Below are 26645 nucleotides of genomic sequence, written 5' to 3' on the forward strand. Positions count from 1 at the left end.
ATACCATTCGTTAATTAGCACATACATATTGTAAAAGCACAGCTCATCATTGGCTGGGAGGTAAATGCCAACTCCTCCCATGCTTATCTCTTGTGTTCAGCCTTGCAATTAGCAGTTACTTGTTTCTCACATTCTTTTACCGATCAGCAACAGCTGGGCTCACACTCCTTTGTAAAACACCAGCTGGCCTCACATTCTTCTGTTGACCAACAGCTGGGCCCAAGGTTGCTTCCGACCTGGAGCCTGTTTTTCTACTTCAATGCCCTCTTTCTGCTAGCCATTCCCAGGCTAGAGTTTCCCACATCTCCCCCTTTTTCTTTTGTTCCTTGAGAAAGGAACACGGCACTCATACTTCTTTCCATCATTCGTTGCATACATTGCGATATACAAGGGACATACATTAATATAATAATAAACTATAAATATTATTAATCCCATCTGCAAAATACTCTTGATCCAATTGCCAATGCCCCATCCATTAAACAAGCTGTTAAACCAATGCCATGGATCATCCTGTCTTACAGAGTCTACATCTAGTAATAAGTCAGATAATGCCTTTGATGTGGCATTTGTTTGCTTAGCTAGCCAACACCCTAGCTTGTTTAATGTCGTGAGGCTTTGAGCAACACCAACTCCAGGAGCCAAGAAGGAAACAGCTATGATCTTTGTAGGATTCCAAGATTCAGCTGTAGAGTCACAGTTATCCTCAAACTTATGAGTGCTCCTTTCGCTTCTCATCTTTCTATGATGTTGATAAATCATTGAAGTGTTAGGGGTAAGAAACGTTAGGCGACCTATAGAGCAAGGCCCTCCCTTTATATGTGACGGGATGCCAGGCCAAGCCCGATCTCCACAAATTAAAAACAAACCTGCAGGTAGCGCAATAGGCATATTGTTAGAGCGTGATATATTTACAGAGGTATAGTTACACCAAGCAGTAGCATTTTTATATATACTTAGGGTAGCATTCACAGACCAAGAAGGAAACTGGTTCTTTCCCGTGTAATTAAAATATAAACAAGCATCCATTGACAAAGAACCCAATAGCTCAAGCTCTTGTGGCTCAAGATTAGTTTGAGGGCGATGGACTGCCCATCTGTCCCAATTATTCACACAATTCTGGGGAGTATCACAGAGGCTCCCTAAGCGTGGTGTATTTTGTAGTATCACTAGCGTCCAATTATCAACTGGCACTCCAACCAAACAGGTGGAGAAGGGATTTCCTGGTGATGACAATGATAGGCAGATGGAATCTTGGCCTATTAGATTTGCCAGGGTAACCCATACATTCTGTTTGGGCTGGGGCGGTATGTATATGCCCTCGGTGATTCTTATCACGATACTTACGATGACTAATGGGAGTACTCTCGTGTACATTTTTTCTTTCTTTTCCCAGTGCCTTGGTGTTACTTCCCATATTTCAGGTATATCGTCTAGAACCCTCTACCTCGTGGCCTGTGATGATTAAAGCCTTATGTGTCTGTAAGTGGTGATAGTAGCAACTGTCACACCACCTCCTAGCTCGATGGGTTTTTACCCACCTGCGCTATTAACAGTTATGACATTCTCTTAGTACCCAGGGTCGGCACTTATTGCATTGGGGACATTCTATCCGTATCCTGTCTACCTCTACCGGTGTAGTCATACGTCTTCACCGTCTACTTCGCAGATTTCGTTCTTCTGTTCACTAGGCATAGCCTTTACCCACCTACTGGGTATCCACCTCAGACCTGTGGGGGTAAGCACACACATGTAACCTCGACCAAAATACTTGACTTCTACGGGCCCTTGCCATAGACCAGTGGAAGGGTCTCGATACTTCACCATTACTGCCTGTCTTGACTCTTTCCTATCGTCATTTCCATGCACCCACGCAGGAGGGTTATCGTGTTCTGCAAATATACATAAGTGATTTAATACAAACAAAACTTTTGCACAAACAAAACTTTTGCCATTCCAACACCCTTATCTTCTCCCCCTTTTTCTTTTTGCACTGAGTAAGTGCACCCAAAATGTGAGTAGAACCATGGAGTATGGTGAGATCGATGGGGAGATCGGGGTCCAGGCGGTCTACTGCTCTCTGGACGATCTCGGAGCTAAGACGTTGTATCATAGTGTGTTGTTCAGCAGTCGGTCGGACCGGCGCGGCAGGGTCAGTGCCCTTGAACATTGGGTGAAGAATTGAGAGTCACTGATGCGCCACCCAAGGTATTTCCATACCGGTGAACGTTGAACCTTCTCTGCTGCTATTACTAGGTCGTGTAGCTGGAGCTGTTGCTGTAAATATAATTCTTGCTGTGCTGAGAAAGGTTGTACTTGCGCAAACAAGATGTCATCCATGTAATGGTAAATTATAGTGTCCGGCCATTGCTGCCTCACTTCTTTCAATGCAGCATCTACGAAGAGTTGACACAGAGTAGGGCTATTCTGCATGCCTTGTGGCAATACTGTCCATCCGAAGCGTAAGTCAGGACCCTCTCTGTTGATTGCCGGTAATGTAAATGGAAACCGCTGGGTATCCTGAGGATGCAGCTTTGTAGTAAAAAAGCAGTCCTTTAAGTCAATAATTAGTAAATGCCAGTCAGTTGGTAGCATGGCTGGATTTGGAAGGCTAGGCTGTAAAGCCCCCATCGCTTGCATTTGCTGATTTACTGCCCGTAGATCATGTAACAGCCTGTATTTCCCTGACTTTTTCTTGATAACAAAAATAGGGGTGTTCCAGGGGCATGTCGAAGGTCGGAGATGTCCTTGATCTAATTGTTCTTTTATTAATATACAGGCTTGTTGTAGACTTTCCCGTTTGAGCGGTCACTGCCCGACCCATACTGGCTCTTCTGTGAGCCATGTCAGTGGGATTGGGAAAGTCCATGTGGCAGTGACCCTCTTTGGTTACTGTTGAGAGTTTTTGGCTGGACCCAATGGGGCGAGAGCGGCACAAACTTGTTGCTGAACGTGTACCATTCCCTGCCCAACTTCCCTCAATGCTTCAACTAACATAGCTCGGGGGCCGGGAGGTACCCGACTCATGTGTTCAAGCATCACCTCAATGCCTGCGTCTAGGGGAAGTGTAATTAAAATGCTTTTAGCAGCATGGTTGGAGTTTTCCATAACACATTGACGCAGCAATGGGCCCTTCATAAAAATTTTCCAATCAAGAGGATTATGGTGTGCTAATAAATTTTGATTGTTAGCAGGGTCCGGTTGATAGATGACAGGGAAAGCCTGAGCTAACAAATCGGCGGTCTCTAGGTCCTCATTCTGTAATGCCTCTAACCCGATTTTTCGCCAGTCAACCTGGCTGCGCACAGCAGGCACAGAACGGTGACTAGACAGCGTGCTCGGCTTATTTTCCTCCACCGGAGAGACTACATCACATAAATTTTCAATATCTTCACCTCCCTTTCCCAAGCTTATTCCTCCTCCGCTAGTTTCTACAGATGTAGATTTATCAGGGGCGGGAGGGGGGGGAATAAGGGGTTTCCGAGGTACGACAACTGGGATCCCCGAGAAGGGAGGTGAGAGATTGTCTAAGCCAATTCCAATCTTTCCAGCATTGGGGTCACAGTTGTCTAGCCGATCAGAGGCGGCTGTTGCTAATCTTTTTTCAGTTTTATATTTTTTCATACAGTTAATCACTTCCCGCCAAGGTTTCATTAACTTTTCCGCTGTCTTATCGTCATCTATCACCAAATCCCACAAACAATCACCATAGGCTCCCCACTCCTCTACTTCAAAAATCGACTCCGGTTCTTTAAAAAACCCTTTCGCTTTACCCACTGCAACTAATCCTGACAAGTCTTTTAACTGACTTACTCCCCGCTTTTCTAAAAAGCGCTTTAATAATTCGAAAGCTACCTCGACCTCCATCGCCCGATGTGAGGAAAATCAGCGTCTTTGTACGGCTCTCGCTCCCGGGTTAGCTTCAACTGCGGAAAGCGGATCCCCTCTTGAATCCCGAGGTTGGATCCAGGCCGGAGGGTCGGGACGTATCAGAAATGATGCATAAATCGACTCCTCTTTGCCCCCTGGCCGCCGTCGGCCAGTGCATCTCCGTCTCTCGCTGCTGTATCCGAAATAGTCCTTTTCAGGTGTGGGTTACTAAAGTGTCCCTTCTCGCATCCCCAGCTTATGAGCAACGGTAGTTCTTTGCGTAGATCTATACCCTTAATGCTACGCCTTTCTAAGAGGGATGTAAAGAAATCATATGCTGCTTGCCTCTGCGTTGTGCTCGTCGGCGCCGTTGCAGCTCCCAAGGTCTCGGCAGCACATATCGGCTGAGCCCACCTATGTGGTCGCCCAGGGCACGCAGACTGAGCCCACCTATGTGGTCGCCCAGGGTACGCAGACCAGCTGCGCTGTCTGTTTTGCCGTCCCTCTGCTTGCAGGACCCGAACCCTACGCTGGACCGTCCGTGGTATCACGTCGGGGTCACCATTTGACGGAAAACCAGCGGAAGACAGGCACCATCCGATGATGATCAGCAAGTCTCGTTTATTGGCAATCAGCAAACATCTTTTATACCATTCGTTAATTAGCACATACATATTGCAAAAGCACAGCTCATCATTGGCTGGGAGGTAAATGCCAACTCCTCCCATGCTTATCTCTTGTGTTCAGCCTTGCAATTAGCAGTTACTTGTTTCTCACATTCTTTTACCGATCAGCAACAGCTGGGCTCACACTCCTTTGTAAAACACCAGCTGGCCTCACATTCTTCTGTTGACCAACAGCTGGGCCCAAGGTTGCTTCCGACCTGGAGCCTGTTTTTCTACTTCAATGCCCTCTTTCTGCTAGCCGTTCCCGGGCTAGAGTTTCCCACATGTAGTAACCATGGTTACTTGTGGGCTGCCATTGTTATGCTGTGTTATAAGACAAATCAGAGAGCGCCTGCGAGAGTTACATGAATATAGACCTGACCGCAATATGTATCCGCTTACGCAAGTAGCTTTGTAGAACTTTTAGCAGCGTGGGGAGGGGGAGATGTAGGGGAATAGACAGGGATCGGCGACCGGAAGATCACGGGATGTGATGGAAAGATAGACTCCTCCCCATAGGAGTGGCAGGAACAGGAACCGCAAGAGCTATATAAGCGTGTGACGCAGCTAAATAAACGGACATTTTGTATCCATCATATTGATGTCTGTGCATCACTGTCCCCAGGGTGGGTAGAGCCCTGTGTCCCGGAGATATGCGGCCCAAGATAAGTTCTCCCGTAGAAGCGTACAGCTACAGGGCTGTCAATTTTTTTGCACTGTGGGACTGTTTCCTTTTTTTTTTGCTTTGCTTTGAAATCTCCTAACAGCCCAGTCTGAAATGACAGTGATTTATATAATATTGGAAACATACTTCTGCATTTCAGAAGAGGTAGTGAACAGATCTGAGTTTCAACATTTCAGAGAAATTTCATTACTGAAAGATAAATAGAAGAGCAGAAATATGAAATGCCTTTTGATGTATTTTGCTCTTACTCCCAGCCTTAAGTCACAGCTTTTTTTTAAAGTTTGAGGAGTACTTGGCCTTTTGCCCATATTTAATCTATGTAGGGGAATGGACAGGGATCGGTGACCGGAAGATCACGGGATGTGATGGAAAGATAGACTCCTCCCCATAGGAGTGGCAGGAACAGGAACCGCAAGAGCTATATAAGCGTGTGACGCAGCCAAATAGACGGACATTTTGCATCCATCATATTGATGTCTGTGCATCACTGTCCCCAGGGTGGGTAGAGCCCTGTGTCCTGGAGATATGCGGCCCAAGATAAGTTCTCCCATAGAAGCGTACAGCTACAAGTGGTGACCCCGACGTGATTAGCGGGGAGGCTTGGCAGGTTCGCCGGGGGGAAAAGAGAGCTTGGGGCAGGCAGGGGCGGGATGGGGAGCCGCAGGTCGGCGGGCGCGCCATGGATTCAGTCGTAAAGGTACTGAAGGAATTCGGGAAGGAATATGGTACTTCAATATCGAAGGCGCCTACCTCAAAGGCCATCCGATGGATGATTACGCAGGGGCTCATACGAAGTCCCGCAGACATATTTAATAAGGATAAGTGGGTGAGGATTAAAGAGGAGTTAGCCGAAAGGGCTATGATGGGAAAACCCCAGTACATATAGCTCTGGGGAAAGATACACCGATTACTATTGAAAGCTCGGGATGATCAGGAGACGTGGCGGCAGGCGCGGCGGTGCCTGCACGGTGCTACAGGCGACAGTAGCCCGGAAATAGACCCAGGAGGGGCAGTGGGGACGCAGACAGGGGCAAGCATCGCGGGGGATGGGAAAGAAGGGGAGAGTTCGGACGGAGTAGCCTGGCCAGCGACTCAGTCTGAGGCTCCCAAGGAGGTGGATCGGGAAGCGGCGGTGTTCCCTGTTGAGCCAACAGGGCCTTCAGAGTGCCCGCCCCCCGCATACCCCTGGGATGATTTGGCACAGGCGCGGGTACCCGCGCGCGGGGAGAGTGACGTGGCAGCGGACGCAGCGGAAGTGACGGAGCGGAAGGAGGAAGATGACCAACGCCGGAAGCAGCGCCGGCAGCGGCACCGCCCTCTGCCCGACCCTCGAGACTGGCTCCCGGGGCAACCCTTGAGATGGGAGTCGGACGAGGAGGGGGATTGGGGTGCCTGGAGGGGAGGACAGGGGGAGTATAGAACAACTTCGAGTAGCAGCGAATCGGAAGTTGGGGGAGAAACCGATGCCCATATGTGGGAAGAGAGAGCAGCTTGCCTGCGGCGCGCAAAAAAGAGGCACAAAACAGCAGAGACTGGGAGGACCAATCAGAAGGAGGGAGGAGAAGGACCGTCAAAAGGGGAGGTCCGGGGCGCTGCAGCTCCGGAGGGGTCCGCGGAGGACGTGCTGCGGCAGCTGCAGCAGGCTATGCGCGCACTAGGGGAAGTAACTCGGCAGCAGACAGGACTTTTAACGAAGGGTGCATCCCAGCGACAGTCAGTTGAGTTACCTAACTGGCGGCTGATAGCTAGAGATTGTAGCCTCGATGGAGTAAGGATAGAGATGCCCGGGATCTTCCCTGTCCGATTAGCTCCAGGAGGAGGAGTGGAGTGGACGCCGATAGATGCCAAGCTAGTGCAAACTTTATGGCGAGAAATTAGAGAAAAGGGGCTGAAAGACGAAGGAGTAGGATTGCTGCTGGACGCTGCGCATGCAGCGCCATTGACCCCCTCTGATGCTAAGCAGTTGGCGAAAGCAATATTAGCTCCCACAATGTACACACTTTGGAAGGAGGCAATGCACAGTGCCTGCCATGCCCTTGTACAGCAAGTGGCGGCAGTTCCGGGCCACCCGCTGAGGGGGACCACCCTTGACCGGCTCACTGGCAGAAGTCAAGGACTGGAAACCCCGCAGTTGCAAGCAGCAGAATTAAGGGGCAGGGAGCTGCAAGCGGTAACGGAGAGTTCCCGCAGAGCGTATAGCAAAGTGGGCAGGTATGAGAAAAAAGCAGAACCTTGGCAAAAGATACAGCAAGGTCTAGCAGAGCCATTTACAACGTTTTGTGATAGGTTGCAAAAGGCTATTATAGAATCAGAATTGCCACCAGCAGCCAAGGAGGCAGTCCTTATGGATTGCCTCCGAAATCAAGCATATCCGCAAACACAAGATGTCCTCCGCACCCTGGCGGTGGGGGCATCATTGGGTGAAACCATCAGGCATGTCTTGCGCCAGGAAGCATTGAACCAGCATGGCGGTGCGGGAGCGCACATCTGCCAGAACCCTGACTGTGGAAGCGAAGAAAGGGTGATGGTGCAAGCGGCCGGGGTGGGGCCGATATGTCACTTGTGTGGCCGGCGAGGGCACTTTAAAGCTGGGTGCCCGCTAGCAGAAAGGGGAGGACGTAATGGAGGAGGAGTGCGCCCAGTAGGGAGGTGCTGGGTGTGTGGGAAGCCAGGACACCTGGCAAGAGATTGTCTAACTACGAGGCCGGGAAACGGCCAAGGGAGGGCGAAGCGAGGGGGATTCGCGCCTCCTATGAGTCAAATGACCCCCATCACAGTGCCAACGCCAGGAGCTTGGCCCACCGTAGCGAGCCAAGGGGGAGTGAACCGTCACGCAGGGGGGCAAGATTTGCAGGTTACAGCCCCCGCGTGGCCTTGGTCATAGGCTGTGACGAGAGACCCATGGCAGCAGTGATGATTACCCCGCAAGAACCGAGTTACCCGGCACGGATATGCCTGGGAATGTTAGTGGATACCGGGGCAGATGTCACAGTGATGCCACTCGAACGGTGGCCACCAACTTGGCCCCTCGCCATGGGAAAACGTATAATAGGGGTAGGAGGAGAACAACAGACGAGAACAAGTACTTGCCCTGTGAAACTCGAAGTCATGGACGAGGACGCAGGGAAGCTCCTCACGGCCGTAGTGACCATACTAGTAGCAGATGGGGTAGCAAGCCCCTTGTTAGGGCGAGACGCCCTTGCCCAGATGGGGATCGGGTTGAAAAATTTAGCATAAGGGCCACTGCCTCAGAGGGGCTTCATCAGCACAAGTTAGTGTGGAAAACCGAACAGCCCATCTGGGTGGAGCAGTGGCCCCTGACAACAGAGAAAACAGAGGCTGTAAGAGCTATAGCAAAACGAGAGCACGAAGCAGGGCACCTAGAGCCCTCGATGAGCCCGTGGAACACCCCTATATTTGCTATAAAAAAGAAAGATAAAAACCAATGGAGGATGCTGCATGATCTTAGAGCAGTAAATCAGCAAATGGAGGACATGGGGCCTCTCCAACCTGGCCTACCAGATCTGAGTGCTGTCCCGAGAGGATGGCGAGTCATTGTTTTAGATATCAAAGACTGCTTCTTCAGCATTCCGCTACATCCAGATGATAGAAAGAGATTTGCCTTTACTCTGCCTGCAGTGAACCGCACAGAACCAGGTAGTAGATGGCAGTGGACAGTACTTCCGCAGGGGATGAAAAATTCTCCAGCGATCTGCCAGAGGTATGTGGCTTCCGCATTGCGGCAAGTAAGGCAGCAGTATCAGGAGAAAATCTACATGATCCACTACATGGATGACGTCCTCATAGCTGTGCCCACCGAGGCATTGTGTGAACAAGTCTTTTCAGACACCCAAAGGGGCCTTGCGGGACAGGGCCTCAAGGTAGCGGAGGCAAAGGTACAGCGAGGACCAGTGTGTGGATTTCTGGGTGCTAGAATACAAGGGGATTCCGTACAAGCTCAGCCTATTAAACTTACACCTAAGGTTAAAAATTTACACGATGTCCAGAAGCTGGTAGGAGCACTGCAGTGGTTGCGGACATTCGTGCGCGTCACCGGTGAGGAGATGCAACCTTTCTATGCGTTGCTGAAAGGGACCGACCCATGGGAGCCCAGGAGTTCAGACCCTGAGGCAGTCCAGCAGTTGCAGATGATAGAACATCGAATGCAAAAGGAAAGAATATGGCGGCGGGACCCCCAGGAGGAATTAATTGCAGGTTGGATTCTGACCGCCAGTGGAGGGTTAGGATTGCTATATCAAATACGAGCAGGGGAAGAAAAGCCACTGCGATGGGTATATCAGAAGGTTCCCAAGGATGCATTCTCCACAAAAGTCAAGGTAGCCGGGGGAATGATTTGGCGGCTGCGACGGGAAAGCAAGGTAATTTTTGGGAAAGAGCCAGATAAGCTGACAGTGCCGTGGAATGGGGAGAAATGGCAGAAGGTGGTAGAGAGTGAAGAGGATATACAATTGGCAGTATACTCATACCCAGGGAAAATCGTCACAGGCACGGTACAGAAGTGGGCCGAAACAGCCAAAGTGGTGGATTTCAGTGTGGATAGTAGAGTTTTGGATACCCCTCACCCAGGACCAACATATTTCACAGACGCTTCCTCAAAGACGAACAGAGCGGCGGTAGTGTGGAAAGAAGAGAATAGTTGGATGCGACAGACGTATGAGGAGCAAGGTAAAAGTGTGCAGTGGCTGGAGGCGAAAGCGCTAGAGATGGCCCTGCGAAAGGATATAGATCGGCATATAAATGTGTGCACAGACTCCTTATATGTGTATAAATTAGTCATGTCCATGAAACGAGAGGGTGTACCACACACGGAAATTGCCTTGCTGCTAGAGATTGCTTTATCGCAGCGAGGAGCAACGGTGACAGTAATTCACATTCGCAGTCATCAGACGGGGCCTGGACCACTGATTGAGGGGAATCGCATGGCTGATGAGGCAGCCGCGGGAGTCTGGACCTTGGCGGAGGCAAAGAAACTACATGAACAACTGCACCTGGGTGCTAAAGCCTTGGCAAAGGAGTGTGGCATCTCAATAAGAGCGGCAAGAGAAGTAGTAGCCACCTGTCCTTACTGTCAGCACTCGCCATTGTGGGAGGCAGGAGTCAACCCTCGAGGACTGGAAGCAAATGCTATCTGGCAGACTGACTTTACTGAATGTCCACAGTTGGCCCCCGGATGGCACCTGGCAATTACAATTGATACATATAGTGCAGTCATCATGGCTACTCAACATCGGAAGCAGACCGCAACGCACTTGACTACGCATTGGACCACGGTGATGGCGTGGCTTGGAAGGCCTACCGAGATAAAAACAGATAATGGACCATGCTTTCGGGCTCGAAGTACCGAAGAATGGTGTAAAGCTTGGAATATTGTATTAAAACACGGCATTGCTTACAATAGCACAGGGCAGGCAGTAGTAGAACGCGCTCATCGCACCTTGAAAGCAAAAATAATACAGCTTGGGGAGGGGGAGGGGTATAAGGGAACTATACCCGTAGCAGCTCAGCAAACTATTTTAATGCGTGCATTATATTCGCTTAAAAATTTTATACGCAGGCAGGAGCAAGTTACAGCAGTGGAGAAGCACTTTGGCAAAGCTCAAGCAGGCAAGCGCTATCCGCAGGTACGAGTAAGGTTCCCAGGCAGTGAGCAATGGGAGAGAGGATGGAAACTGAGATGCCTGGGGAGGGGCTACGCCGCGGTTGAGAATGAAGGGCGCATAGAATGGGTGCCTGCAAAGTGTGTGAAAGCAGAACTGTGCAAGGATGTACAATGAATAATCCCTTTCTGAGTTGTCTCTTTGCAGGGTCTGCTGACATGGATCCTCATGCTAGCCGTACCATTGGGAAAAGAAATGAGCTCCTTGACAAGATCGCAAGCAATATTGCAGCGAGAGCGACACTGGGAAAGGGCGGCAAAAGAGGGATATAAACTGGAACTGGATAGTAATAATTGGGGGGATCTTGTTGTGTGTAGTAATCATGGTTACTTGTGGGCTACCATTGTTATGCTGTGTTATAAGACAAATCAAAGAGCGCCTGCGAGCGTTACATGAATATAGACCTGACCGCAATATGTATCCGCTTTCGCAAGTAGCTTTGTAGAATTTTAGTAGCATGGGGAGGGGGAGATGTAGGGGAATAGACAGGGATCGGCGACCGGAAGATTACGGGATGTGACGGAAAGATAGACTCCTCCCCATAGGAGTGGCAGGAACAGGAAGCGCAAGAGCTATATAAGCGTGTGACGCAGCCAAATAGACGGACATTTTGTATCCATCATATTGATGTCTGTGCATCACTGTCCCCAGGGTGGGTAGAGCCCTGTGTCCCGGAGATATGCGGCCCAAGATAAGTTCTCCCGTAGAAGCGTACATCTACAAATCTACTATATGCTGGTATGACTGGGTAGAAGTTCCTTTTCATTTTGGGGATTTTTATGCCCCGTGCAATAGCTTCCTTTTCATTTATGATGTTAAAGGTCTTCTCTAGTCACTGCAATGTAATGCCTGTTCGGACAGTAGGCCAGCAGTTAGTTGTCTTGAAAATCAACTGACGTGCTCCTCATTATGTGATGGGAAAAGCATAGCGTGATATCCTCTGTAACCCTCCACATGCTGCCACAAGAAGTGATACAATGTGAAGCTTCTCACAAATTTCATGTGCTATAAGGAGAAGTGGTTTAAGCGTGTACTTAACCCTCTGAGGCTGAGGGAGACAGTCTCAACCCTAGAGTTGTTTCACGCTGTTACCTGCACAGGGCGAAGTTTTTGCAAGTGTTGCACAGTTTGCCTCTGTGGCAGGCAGTCCTACAACAATACGGAAAGGCTGCTTTCATGCCATTTGGCCATGAAGTAATGCAGCATGAAAGGGAATCTGTCCCTCTCTCAGTTCCCAGACCCAGATCCTCTGTGTGCCATTCTCTCTTTTGTGGTCTTTTGCAGATTTGTGGAAGATGAAAGCTACCTTCACGTAAGTTTAGAGATAAAATGTTCAAAAGGCATTTATGATAAGCAGGGAAGCAACAGTGCAGCCACTGATGTAAGAGAGAAAGCACTTATTGAAGTATATGCTAGTGCTTCAGTAGAATGAGCTAAGAAATCTGGGAGCATTTAGCAGTGGTTCTCCATGGATTTACGGTCATTTTTATTATTGTGCTGGTTTTGGCTGAGAAGGGGTTAATTCTCCTCACTGTGGGGGTCGGCTACCTTTCCAGCTTCCCGCGCTCTGCCGCGTGGCGGGGGGGGGCTGGAAGGGGCAGGGCCATGGTGGGGACGGCTGACCCCGACTGGCCAATGGCAGGTTCATTCCATACCACGTGACACCGTGACCGGTATATTGAGGGGGGGCAGTGGCAGCGCGGAGGTGGCGCGGCGTTGGTCGGGTCGGTGGGGGGTGAGCGGCTGCGGCGCGTGCGGTTTGTTTCGGCGGTCCGTTTCCCCCCTCCCCCGGGGCTTTGCGCCTCTCATTGTTCTCCTTTACATTGCATTTCTACTGTTGTTTCTTTTAATTTTAGTTATTAAACTGTTCTTATCCCAACCCACGAGCGTTACCCTTCTGATTCTCTCCCCCATCTACCGGTGGGGGAGTGAGCGAGCGGCTGTGTGGGGCTGAGCTGCCGCTAAACCACGACAATTATACATTTTGAACATCTTGAGCATGCTGGCTGATCCTTACGTATCGCAACTCTGTTCAAAGCCCTTCCTTTTTTTTTTCCCCCCCCTCAATTTAACAGATCATTTTGACGTATTGGTAATAATGATCTCAGCACAAAAACTATCTGCTCTGCCTCCAAGCCCTGCCTTCCTGGTATTGCACTTCGTACTTGTCTCCACCTTCACATAGTGATATCTGATAGTGTTGGGTCATTTAGAAATCCTAGGTGTCTTTGAAGTTATCTGGTATTGGTGTTGTATTTCTTTTACCTCTTAGGGGATTTGGTCACAGCCGTCATGTATTCTCTGCAGCACAGTGCAGCCAGCTACTGTTTCATCATGTTTTCTTCAGTTCTTAGATTATTTCCCTTGCTCTTTCTAACAGACAGGTGACTGTGAAATAACACTGTGCTGTTTCTGTCTCTCTGTACAAGAAGCCATTTGTGAGGGTGTTGATCCCTCTGACACACATTAACATACCTTGTGAGAGATGCTGATGCTCTTCCACTGCAGGTTCAAATCCAAATGGGGCTGTCAACCATCTGTACCTAACCACTAATGTCCAAAATGTGCTGAGCTACACGGTTTAGCTAATAAACAGTTACCAGCTTCAGTATCAGGAATCGAGTTTTGCTGTTTCTTTGTTTTTACCAGATCAGGTGCTATTTCTGCAGCTGCAGGTGTGTGGCTGGGAGCCCTTTTCAGAGCGGTGTTTAAGTTGCAGATGCACATCTTGCCTGGCTTGTCCACGGCAACCATGCTGCTCAGGTAACTTCTAGGCTCTGTGATTTGCAGCCCCGGTGCCACCTTCTTCCATTTCCTTTCCTAAAGAAAGGAGGTTTATGCAAATGTTGTGGGTTTTTTTTTTTTTTTTGTCAGAGTCCCCCAAGATAAGCTTGGCAACGTTCTGACCTATTTCAACCAAACCTAACAGAGACGCAGAACTTTCAGAAATACAAGGTCTGTCAAGTTTCATGGCAAACAGCAGCTACATTTGTCATGGCTTTAGCTGGGATAGAGTTAATTTTCTTCACTGCAGCTGGCATAGTGCTGTGCTTTGGACTTAGTATGAAAACAATGTTGATAACACACTGATGTTTTGGTTGTTGCTGGGGAGTGCTTGTACTAGTCAAGGACTTTTCCAGCTTCCCATGCTCTGCCGGGTGCATGGGAGGCTGGGAGGGGAGGGGGCACAGCTAAGAGAGCAGATTCAAACTGGCCAAAGGGATATTCCATATCATGTAACATCATGCCCAGTATGTTACCTGGGAGGAGCTGGCTGTGGGAGGGAGGCAGCAATCGGGGCTTGGGGACGGGCAGCGTCGGTCGGCAGGTGGTGAGCGGTTGTATTGTTTGTGTTTCTGGGGTTTTTTTCCTTGTTTTTTTCCTTTTCCATTTTATTATATTATCATTATTGTTATGATTATCATAATCATTATTATAATAATTATTTTATTGTAATTATTAAACTGTTCTTATCTCAACCCACAAGTGGGGTTTTTTTGTGCTTTTGCTCTTCTGATTCTCTCCCCCATCCCACAGGGTTGGGGGGAGTGAGCGAGTGGCTGTGTGGTGTTTAGTTGCCGACTGAGGCTGAACCATGACAACATTAGAAGAGAAAAGCCTTGTTAGTGCTCTGCCTGGGAGAAAGGCAGAGAAAGCACAGCTCTTATCAGCACTGTTTGCTTCCTTGGCTGTAGAGAAATGGTGGGCAGCTGGCCAGCCTGCACATGCTTAGCCCTGAACCAGCCATGTGCTGCTCTGTGCCTGGATGGCAAGCAAATAAAAGTAGGTTGGGGACATAGAAGGGAGCTTTGGCTATATCAGAAGTTAGCCTCAGGATATAAGAAGAGAGGGGGCTGTGGATTTATTGCAGTGGAGAGGTGAAGGGAACATCTGACAGGAATCCATAGAAAACCTGAGCTTAATTAACTTGCTGTTCATAATAAAAAAGTTTCTCTGAATGCACTGAAACCTCCACAAAGCAAGTGCTATGCTGGCTGAATAGCCTGTATCAGTTTCCAGGTACAACATGCCTGGAACACCTCCTTATCTTTCAAAAACATGATGGTAATCTGTTAGGAGCTCTGTGTTGTCTGCAGCAGGTATCTTCTCCATTTTACATTTGTGTTCATTTCACAACTGGTTTGAATCTCAAACTGATGGAACAGGGGGGAAAACACCACAACAGAAAAACTGAATAAGCTACACATCTGCTTCAAGGTGGGAAAATCCAAGCACAGACAAGGCAAGAGGGAGAGTTCTCCAAGTCCACATCTATCATTCTGTCAGAAGGGCTAAATGATGGGAGAGGTGCCTCACCTGGCTCCTGAGAATACAAAACCTGTTGAGATGGGATATCTGCCCGAGATGGGATATGTGCCCAAGATGCTGAATCATAACATCGACATCACCGAGTACAGAAACTGTTTCAGTCTAGAAGAGGAGCATACCTCTGGAAAGCAAGCTGTTATGCTGGTGAGATGGGACCAGAGAAGTTCAAAAGAAGTGGCCTGCAGCTGAGATATATGAGGATGGGGAGGAAAATAAGGAAAAGTATCAAAAAGTGGACACAGAAAAGCAGAGCATCTCCAACAGACTTATAGCAAAGCAGGAACAGACCTTTTCGCCCAAAGAAACCCCAAGCAAACCACATTAAACTCCCATCTTGTGGCTTCCCACTCATGCTTTGGGGAACCTGCCAGGTATCACCACAAGGACCTCTATAGATAAAGCAACGATGGGTCCCTAGCTGCTAACAGAGACTAATTTACTTGTGGTGAGCCTGGGTGTTTACTTAGGCACAAGAATTCAGTTATATTACATCATTACCACACCACAGGTGGTTAAAGCTGTGAAAAGTCTACTGAAGACAGTCACTAAAAGAAAACTAACATGAGGGGAAAGCCCCTCTCTTAAGAGCCACTGGATATGAGGAGGGCAGCCCCCTATGCTGTGCGGCGATGCTGGCAGCCCCGAGGCTGGTGCAGTCTTCAGGGTGGCCTTATCTCAGTGTCACACCTTGGGGACCGTCAGGATAGCAGTGGCTCTGCAGAGCCCATCCTAGCCTGAAGCTGGATGTAATCGCAGGAGACAAAGCCTCGGGCAGCTTAAATCTGTTTTGGAATGAGATCAGGGAAAGGGGGCCTGGGGAGGGGCCAGGGGAGCGGGGCCACGCCACCCTCAGGGCACAGCTGCGGGGACTGAGGGGTGTTGTGCCCTGAGGGGCCACCATGGCTCCTACCCCACTCCCACCCTCTGAGGGAAGAGGTTTAATCCTCCCTTGCCCAAGGAGCACTTAAGCTTCGAGTTAGTTGTGGCTTTATTGGCCGCTCGAGGTATCCCCGTGCCGGGCCTGACGTAATTTCTGACGGGAAGGCGCGCACTACTTTTTCTCAGGTCCCACCCGCGCCCTCCGCGGAAGGTTACGGGGTCTGTCCGCGAAGCTAGGTAGTGCGATTGCGCGCCTGCGGGTCACCCAAACCGCCGTCCCGCTTCCTTTCCTGATCAACCGTCCCTAGCGGGTGCGTGGGGCGCAGAGTGACAGCCGGCGCGTCCAATGAGCGGCGGGGTACGCAGCACCTCCCACCCGGCTCCGGCTCCCTTTGCCTCGCGTTTTTTTTTTTTAATTTCACATATTATTTTTTTTTATTTCCGCCGCGGGCACTCGATTGGCGGCTCAATGCGCCAATCGGCGGCGCGGGCCGGGACTCCTCTCCCGAAACCCAATCGTTAGCCGCTGTTCCTCAAGTGACGGTCGGTAGGGCCAATGGGACGCCTCCCCGCCCACCGCCGGGGGCGGGGCGGTCGTGCAGGGGCAGGCAGCGCTGAGGGAGGAGAGAGATCGCGCAGCTCGCTGAGGAAGAGGTTGGTTTTGAGGTGGTTTGGGCGGGTGGTCCTGGTCGTGTCGTGGGGATGGGGGTTACCGGGCGGCTGCTCCTCGGGAAGGGGAGCCCCGTCGGCTGCGTGCGGGCTGGGCTGGTTCGGGCCTGGGCGGGGGGACGCACGGAGCAGGCCTGGTCCCGGTGGGGGACGGGGACGCCTCCCCACGCCCGCCCGTCTCCCCCTTTGTTGTGGTGGGACGGTGGCGGCGGGCTGGGGCTCGGCGGGGGGCTGCGAGGGGCGGGAGACAGCTCTTGCCCGCTGGGTCTGTGGGAGGGGAAGGGGGGGGGCGTGTCGCTGTGTCCTCCCGCTGTGTCCCCCCCGGATGAGGGGTGGGGAGGGGCGGCTTGTCCCCCCTCCCGTGTGTATATATGGGGGGGGGCGAGGGGAGGGGGAAACAGAAAGTTCTGTTTTTCCTCCCGCCCCCCCCTTTGCCCTGTCTTTTTTCCCTTGCAGTGATCAGGTGTGCAAAACTTGGCGGCGAAGAAAGTTAGGAGCAAGTTTTAAAGAAGCGTTTAGGATTGCAGGCTTCGCTTCAGCCAGTGCCCTTTTGTCTGTTCCTCTCCCAATCCAGAGCAATGGATGTGAAATACACGCTGCCTACATGCGAATTGAAGTTAATGGTTTTCTTCGTGGCGCTAGTTTAATGCTGTAGCTACCCGTGCATTGTAAGATGTAAACAAACATAATCTCTTAAGTGCTTCATCTACCTAGATAAGCACACGGGAGAAGTGTTGCGATAAGTATGAGTAGTTGGTGTTACTGCAGAGTTGTAGAGTTTCTAGTTGCAATTTTTTCTTTTTGTGGGGGGTGGAGGGGAAGAGAAAAAGTGTGACACAGCGTGATCTTTTAGTCTTCACTCTGGAGAATTAAGAAGGAAAAAAAAGTGGGTGGGTGAAGAGCCCTTGTGATAGTCTTGGAGAGCTGTTGAATTGAACAGCTGGAATTCAGATTGTAGCCTAGTCTCATGTCTTTTTGGTTATCTGTCACAGTTTGTGATGAGGGGAAAAAAAAATAAACCGGATGTGTGTTGTGCTCTTTTCAAATACTTTACAAACAATAGCATTAAGAAAAAGTTTTGCTTACTGGGTTTACCAAACAAGGATTTCTGAAAATGCTGCTGGTGAACTAGTGAATTAGTGAGAATGCTGAAATTGGTGTGTTGCGTGTAGAGCTTGTGTTATCACAGTTCATGGTTGTAAATGAGCAGCAAGAAGATTATAATGATAGCTTATTAGGAGACCACACATAACAGCAGGTTTTTTCCTGTTCTTAAGTGTTTCTCTCTTAGCCCAGAGAGCTGTACTTTCAGACTGATTTGTGACACTATTTCTGTGGGGGCTGGATTCTGTAGTGAGAAACGGATTAGTTTTTGCTCTGTTCTCCAGACTGGGGGTGGGAATCCAAAACAAGCAACCCTTCTTGTTGTTAAGGTGAAAGGCTTCTCTTAGCAGAACAAGGCTGCTGTTTAGACTTTCCTGTGCTTTATCGTGGTGTTGGAGTTTGTGTGGTGTGTGAGTAGATTATTTTTGTGTGTGTTTGTTCTGAGGCATAGCTTTAAAACTTTAACATTTACAAACACTAGTGAACTAGAGGGGAATGAGCGTGTAAGTGAAGGGGAGGTTTTTGAAGTCCTTTCCCCCCCTTTCCCCCTGTTGGCTTAGCACTATCATGATGAAAGATAGCATTAGTTACAAATGCCTTTCAAAAAGAGGAAAGGGAGGATCTCATTTAAGCTGGTTTAAACTTAACTTAACTTGGGATGTTTAATAGAGTAACCTGGTTCTGTTGTTGTGTGGGTCAGACTTGGACTACACTGACAGTCACTGAAACAAACAAGTGTTTGAAGGTCCAGTCTTATTTATGGAAGAAGCTGGGTGTGTGTAATATAATCTTGGAGAAGAATTTGTCAACTTTTCCTGAGGTTCTGTTTGACAAAAAGAACAACACAATTGGAAAAAACGAGGTTAAAAAAAATTGGTCTCAACTGATCTTTTTTCTTCCACCCAGAAGCTATATTAGTGAACAAAATCAAATAAATTTGAATTACACAGTGATTTTCCAAATGGAAGGCACTCCTGGGTTCTCTTCCGTCTTCCTGTTCCACTTGATCTTTCAAAAGTGTTGAGCACCTGTTGATATAATTGAGTTTATTGGAGCTCAAAAAAAATCTCTGCTTCTGAGAGCAACTTTAAAAAACAAAACTTGTTTCCATCTCTCTAATCCCTTTCCCACAAAAGTACTGGGAGAACAGGCTTTGTAGGAGGTTCTGGATAACAACGAATCTGAGCTCTGCTTGAGACTGAAGAGAATTCCAAAGTTTTGTTTCTATAAAGAAAGTACGCAAAGTTTTAATTATAAAAAGTATTCTAGAGTTTTCAAATGTGTTCAGTGCTGCCTTAATGATTGTGCATGTAAATGCCCTGTAATTAAAAGCATCCATTTATGGGCCTGACTTGCTAAGTGAGCTGTAAATTCTGCTTTTCAGATTGGATTTAATGACTCTTATCATAAAGCCACAAACTGGTTGTGAACTGTGCTGAGAGGCAAACAATACCTAAGCTTACTTTGCCAAAATATTTGTAATTGTTGACTTGTTAAACTGAATTGCCGCAGGTCATGCGATGGGATTAGGTTTCTGTAATAGAATGGAGAGTTCAATAGTCTCTGGGCTAGAAGAAATTGGCTGCTGCAGAAAACCTTCCTAAACATTGCTCTCTGCTTCCAGTAGAGAAACTGTGTTAGGAACAGTAAGGCTTAATTCCAGATAACATGTTGTTATCCTTATGTGTGTTTGACATCCATAGTGTGAAGTAAGACCAAGAAGAGACTGTGAGAGAGCAGTTCCTGGGGGTCTATCAGTTTAGCCTGGGGCTCAAGCTTGATTTAATTACACTGGAGCAATATGAGCTTAACAAGGCACTCTTCACTGCAGTGAGCTCTGCTTGTTGGGGGGGGCTGGCCTGTTGGAAGAATATTTGTTAGGCCTGTTTTGAAAGTGAACTTCCATTAACTAATTGTTAAATACAATTATTTATGGTTTAATGAAGTGGAGAAACTGCTAAACTATACATATGAAAACAGGAATAGGTACCTAGGTACCTGATAATCGGTTCTGTGAGTATTCCTGTCAAATTTAGCCCAGGAGTATTTATTTCCTAAAATAATGAGACTGACACTCCTGTTACACAGAAAATTTTAAGCAAAACAAATGAGGTGGGAAGAGCTTGAACTGCTGTGGTTTGGAGTGCTTATTTGGTGCTTTTGTGGGGCTGTTAAGGCCTTTTAGTTTTAAGGAGCAATACTGTGAGGTTCATAATATGAAGTACATGGAAGAAGTTTACTGCTTTGCAGAGACAGGTGGATTGACTGACCGCAGTTGTGGTAATTTTCCTCTTCTGTAGTTCTAGGAGAGTTGCTGAAATACATTGGTCCTATTAGTAGTCTAATCAAAGGTCAGTAAAATTAATATCTCTTCTCATGCCTCCAGTTGCATGCAATTTTAGTGTGCTATGAATGCATGTGTTAATACAGCGGGCTAATTTTCTAATAGCAATATAGCTTTTCATTACTACATTTATCTGTAATTTGCAGTAGCCCTTAGTAATTGAAGAAAAATCCAGCTTCTGAAGCTTTCATAATATTGTGATCATGCCTATTTTAGTTCTGTGTATGAGAAACATGAGTTTTCTCATTTGATTCTGATAATCAAACTTCATGAAATGAGCAAGAGGAAAAAAGTCTTTTCAAAGTAGGTGGGTAGTTCTGTTTTCAACGAGCTGTATAAAGATAATGCAGTTACGCAGAGTTTCAAGATGCACTGCAATACTAGACCATAATAAAACTTAAAAATGAATGTGTAAATTGAGTTTGTATGTAGGCACGTTACAAATTCCTCATTCTAAAGCTGACCCAGAGGAAGAATTTTCTTCACTTCTGTCCCCCCAGATCACAAGCAGCCTGCCTTGAACTTTGTCAGCTCATGTCAAAGCTGAACCGGGACCTTGGCTTTCTTTCTTGGAGCTTTGGTCTGTGAGCGGGCCAGATGGGAGCCCCTTGGAAGGGAGCTCTTTAGAATCAATCCCCACTGCTGGCCTAATTGGCTGAAAAACTGAACTGGGGGGTGGATCTGAGGGCATTGTTCAATAGGGCTGAATTCCCCTTCCTACAGCTCTCTGCCCCCACCTTCCCAAAAGCAAACAACCCCAAACACTCAAAAACCAGTAAGGGAATACTTGAAGCTGTCCTACTCTGACCTGAATATGAGGAGGGAAGGATGGGCACCATCTCACTTTCTCATGTGGTGGTTCTTCAGAAAAGTGTGTATGTGGCAGGAGGTTTGAGCTTCTCCAGTATGACAAAATCAGGTGTCTATAATATGCATTTGTAGGGGAAGAAAGAATTAGCCCTTCTGGAATCTCAAAAGGCTGTTTTTGGAGGGGTTGCGCTTGCAATAGAAGTAGTGAAATGTCTTCTCTTGTCTGTTCTACTAAGTACTTTACCTAGAGTATGTTCTGTCTGAGAGGGAAAAGACTGGCTTTGATTTTAGTTTGAACTTACAGGATTCAGGTTTCCTGTGAGTTGAGATCATTAACATTGGGGAAAACTTTCTCAGATTCTGCTGAGAATAAGCTGTCTCCTTGTTTGGAGTAACACAGCCTAAAGGATCCAGAAGCAGATCATAAATTAGTTCTGTTTTGCTTCTGTTCAGTGCAAGATGAAACACTTGTTTTATTGTTTCTCTGAGTCTTAATGACTTTGTCTTAATAGAGGAGGCTGAACCACGACGAGGCAGTACTGCATAAGCTATGCCCTTTAAAACTTCAACTCTCAATACTGTTTAGCCTAATGTAAGATCTTGATGCTGCCTTAAATGGACTGTGCTTCAATTAATGTTACCTTATTGTGAAGCCACTAAAATCCCAGGGATGCATGTGAAGGGAAAGGGTGGATATTCCTATCCTCTTCTAAAAGATCTGAAACATTGTGCAGGTGGTGTAATGGATAAAGAATCTTGTCCAAATTCCAGGATTAATGAAAAAAAAAAAATCGCCTTTAAAAAAAACCCAAACAAACCAAAAGCCACAACCACAAAAATGGGATTAAAATAGGGAGGAAATGAACTTGTAGACTCTCTCTCAAATGCCACAACTTATTTTCCTCGATGTTCTTTCCCTAGGAGCTTAACCTCTGTCCTGTTTATTCCAGAAGAGCTCTCACAAAGGAAGTTCCTCTAAGCCAGAATACTTCTAGTAAAACCAGGAGAGATCAGATTTCTTTATTTCAAGTTTAAGATGAATAAGCAGACTGACATGAAATATGTTGCATAAGGCTTTAGAATAAATTAGCCAGAAATCACTTGATATTTTTGGTAGCATCAGTGTGTTTATAGTATGTTCCAGGCACTCAGGAAAGGAAAACTTCCCTTGAAGATTTTAGTCTGCTAGCATGCTGCCCTTAAGGTTTTCTTCATCTTTTATGTTTAGTTATTGCTGGGATCACGGGCTTAATATTTAATACCACAGTAGAATGGAATAATAGCAGACATGACTCAAACTGTGACTTTAAAAGTTGCCAACTATGACACTGACCAACTATGGAGTAAGAGAGATGCTACGGGGGCAGAGATGAAACAAATACCACCAAAGTTAGGCAATTTGTAAATTTTCCAGTATTAGTCTGTTGGGAGTAACAGCACGTGTTCCCTATGTTCCAGCAATCTACAGGAACACTCGTACCTCTCTGGGCAAGGGAGCAAGTACTCCTTGAGCATTAAAAGCTGCAGTTTTAAGGCACAATCCAGAGAACATGGAAAGGGATAAAATAGTGGCAGTTTTCTGCTCTGTATCACACTGCTGCCTTGATGCTAATAGCTCAACTACAGTTGAGCTCAGAAGGGGTCTTGAAAATCTCCCTGCAGTTACTCACAGAGTCCTGATATGTTTGTGTGTCACAGTGGGAATGGTATGCAGGAAGGCAAAAGATTAGATTTGGGCTGTGATTTTTGGGCCTCAGTAGGAAGAGTTGAGCAAGGGAGAGGCAGTGCAGAGTGCAATGGCAAAGCACATTTAAGGTCCTTAAAAGCAAAGGCCATAAATGGGTACTGTTATTGGAGATGGTTGGCTGTAGACTACAAGGAAGTCACAAGAACTATATTGCAGGGAAGCAGGCGTATCGCATATTTAGCTTGTATTTAATCTGTGGCCATTTTAGCAATGTGGAAATGTTTCTTGCAGTGTTGGCAAAGATTATTTTCTGGGTGCATTTGGGGAAAAATAATTCTATATCTTTATGTGGATGGAAAAAGTGTACAAGGAAAAAGCCTAGAGGAATATTTTTAGTGAGAGGCTGGCGTCAACATTGACAGTGTACGAGAGGATGATTCTTTAGGAACAAAGATCAAAACTTCTTATATTACTGTATCAATTTGAAGGTGAAAGTTACAGGTGCTGAATTGAAATGGGATTTGCTGGTCAAAAGTGAGCTGCAACAGTGAGTGACTCTTAAACCCACTGGTATAAACATGGTGTCTGAGACTGTCTAGGTGGACACAGATAAAACCCAACGCAAATGTAGGGCTCCTCATTTTTATTTGAGCTCCTGCCAGATGTTCAGCAGCAGACCATGTGCTGTCTGCCTTCTATCCAAATTACTCGTGAGGTGTAGATTTCTGTCTTTGTACTTTTTATTTTAATTATAATGTTGAGAGCTTTAGGATACTATGACTAAAAAGATAAGGGAAAAGATGACCATAGACTGATACAATTTTTCTGTGGTCTTTAGATCAGTCCTCATGCAATGTCTTCAAGTACTTGTAATTTAATTGAAGTAGTAAAGCTTTCAGGCTTGGCATCTGTCCAGAGGAGCTTCCTAAACTGTATGAGCTGTGTTCAGATACTTTCTTTGTGACAAAAGGCTGATAGCCCTCTATTTGAGGGAGAGACATGATTCAAATGTACAGAATCATGAAGCTTGTGGATGAGATGAATACAAACAGTTCTTCAGCAAAGCTTGCAGTGGGTAGAACAAGGGGCACTTTCTGACACTAGAAAGGGATCAAATTAAAACAGCTAAAAGCCCTTCTTTAGACAGTGGGAAGTTAAACTCCGGTGCTGTCTGCCACAAGAGGTTGTGGAGGTGGGTTCAAAAAGTGGTTCGATGAATTTGTGGGCAACAGGTCCATAAATGGCTGCTAAAGGGAATAGGTGGGAGTGTAGCCTTTAATTTGCTGCTGTGTAACAGTTTAAGATGCTGAAGAATTGAGGTGAACGGGCTACATAAAACAGCCAGGTTCATGTACTTTCCTTGAGTAGCATGTCCTTTTGCTGCCTTTGGAGATGGAGCGCTAGGCTAGATGCACTCTTCTGACCCAGTAGGGTATTTATTAATTTCTTTATTGCTGCTTTTTCCTTGCATAATTTGTGTTCATGGAAATCACTCAGAATTGAACCAAACCATGCCTTGTACTTTGCAGCGCCTCCTCTAGGCTTGGAGAAGAGTGCCACTTTTGCATAAATTAAGCTGGCCAAAATATTCTCCTGTGAGTACTCATTGCAATCAGCTGCAGTATTAAGCTGAATGAAGTCCTGTCCTACTTGTGTCACATTATCTCTGATCAACCTTTGAAAGATACGGGGCCATTACTGGAATAACTTAGTGAAATTCTTATTGATACTCCTGGCAAAACAATAGCTAGAAGGAAGAAGGTAGTTTAAGCTTCCCAGACTCTTAGTCTGCAGCCGTTGTATACGTTTTTTTATTTTTTTAAATAGCTGCTAAGCTGCTATAATCATTGTAATAAAGGACTCTTTTAAGTATGTCCCTTTGGGGTTTTTTGTTTTTTAAATTATTTTTTGCATTTTAAAAAGGGCTAACTTTCACAGGGGTAGCAGATCAACCTGTGCTTTCTGACAGCTTCTATAGAAGCTGGATGAACACACGTCTGTAAGGGAACTGGTTAAAACTAAGTATAATATCTGGAAATTTCTCATTAGTTAGGTCTGAGCTTACAGTCTTCTGGAAATGGGAAAAGGACTTTTTTTTTCTTTCTCCGAGTATGTCAAAATAGTATGAGGGTTCAAATATAAAGAAAAACTGAAATGTATGGGGTTTCTAGATTCCTGCTGTAAGACTTAAATCACTCAATGTGCATTTGAAGCAGAAAGGCAAATATTTTTTTTTTTAAAAAGTAAGCACCAGTGAATACAGATGATGATATATAGATCAGCGTTATGTCTTAAGGGAGAGAATACTGCAAAATTGAACACCTCATCACAAGGAATATCGTAAAGCTGAAAAATTAGATAAAAGCATTGAGAATGTTTAGAGGGCCTGGAAGAATAGGCAATTTACCTTGGTGGTAAATGAGACCCTACTGAAGTGTGTGTTTCATAAGGCTGACAATCAAAGGAGTATTCTGGGGCATTGAAAGGTGTCAAATTGGAAGCTGAAGAACAGGAAATATGTATATGATGTGTCAGTGAGCTCCATGAACGGGAGAAGAATTGGCATGTGGATAAGCAGTGGTAGTGGTACGTGGTTGCCTCTGTCAGCACTGAATTTAATGTTCAGATATTACACCATCAGTTGTTAGTGTTTGAAATGTGATCTTTGAAAGCAAAAGAGGCTGTCGTCTTTGGTTTGGTATCTTCGAATTTATTGTGTATGCCTCTGAAATGTCTGGTGTTGGCCTTGCTCAGATGTTGAAGTCTTTTTATAAAGGTCACAATGTCTGCTGTTCCTGGTTTCAGAAACCTAGTGTGAGTGTTTCTTAAAACAGCAGTGGCCATGCAAACCTCCTGTTTCATCTCTGGAGCTACCCAGTGTATTGGATTAAGGGTCTAATATATTTCACTCCTGTGAACAGTTCAGAACATGTGGAAAGGGGAGTAAGACTGCTTAATTTGGCTTTGCCACCAAAATAAATGATCTAAATTGAAGTACATGGACCGGGTTGCATTTCCAGCGATGCAGTCAGTGTTAACACTGCTGCTGGGGCTAGAGTCCTCCATCCACGTTCCTGTAACCCACCTGACACCAGTGTGAGTACTTACGGTACCTTGTGTGAGCTGGTGCAACTTGTTAACCTGGAAGAGAACTAACTCAGCAAAAAAAACCAAAAAACAAACACTTGATCAGGTTTTTACTTGGTTATTTAGCTGAGTCTTTGTGGAAAGGTATCGGCACTGGTGCCGAGGTGGTGGTGCCACAGGAAAGAAATGAAGGAGCCCTGGGCTTCCTGCGGCAGGAAGCTGTCGCATTGGCTTGGCTCCCTATGAAACAATGCCCCGAGTGTCCTATTCAGTGTTTAATTTGACAATGTTGGATATTGAATTTATTTTTCTTGTGTTTGGTGCAGCCAGGGCTTCAGTGCAATGCTTTTGCAGGCTGCAAAACCTGTGTTCTGAAATAATTTGAGGCAATTCAATAATTAGAGACAATGCTGTAATAATTTCACGTTATTGAAAGAATAAAAGTTCTTTTCTTATTATAGTCTTGTGTGAAAATGAATGCTTTGACTTTTTACCAAGGCCTCTACTGACAGGACAAGGGACAATGGTTTTAAACTGAAAGAGAGTAGATTTAGATTGGATATTAGGAAGAAATTCTTTACTGTGAGGGTGGTGAGGCACTGGAACAGATTGCCCAGGGAAGTTGTAGATGCCCCATCATTGGAGGTGTTGAAAATCAGGTTGGATGGGGCTTTGAGCAAGTCGATCTAGTGAAAGATGTCCCTGCCTATGGCAGGGGGGTCAGACTAGATGATTTTTAAAGGTCCCTTCCAACCCAAACTATTCTGTGAGTCTTTAATTTAGGATTGATTATTTTGAATCACTTGCATAAAGTTACCAGCGTTAATCTTGAGTCCCT

The 26645-nt window shown here is 46.6% G+C and overlaps 1 protein-coding gene across 3 annotated transcripts in view; it reads left to right on the plus strand.

The window, feature by feature from the left end:
• The first annotated feature begins 16670 nt into the window (after positions 1-16670).
• SMAD2 (SMAD family member 2) overlaps positions 16671-26645 on the plus strand; it is a 62913-nt gene continuing 52938 nt past the window's right edge. For 2 of the 3 annotated variants that reach the window (XM_064439293.1, XM_064439295.1), the window contains exon 1: positions 16672-16760. The gene's annotated coding sequence lies outside the window, so the exon portion shown is untranslated. Of the gene's footprint in view, positions 16761-26645 lie in introns of all 3 variants that reach the window. The other variant, XM_064439294.1, reaches the window with a different exon arrangement.

The sequence above is a fragment of the Phalacrocorax carbo genome, chromosome Z (genome assembly GCF_963921805.1).
Source record: "Phalacrocorax carbo chromosome Z, bPhaCar2.1, whole genome shotgun sequence".
Taxonomy (NCBI): Eukaryota; Metazoa; Chordata; class Aves; order Suliformes; family Phalacrocoracidae; genus Phalacrocorax; species Phalacrocorax carbo.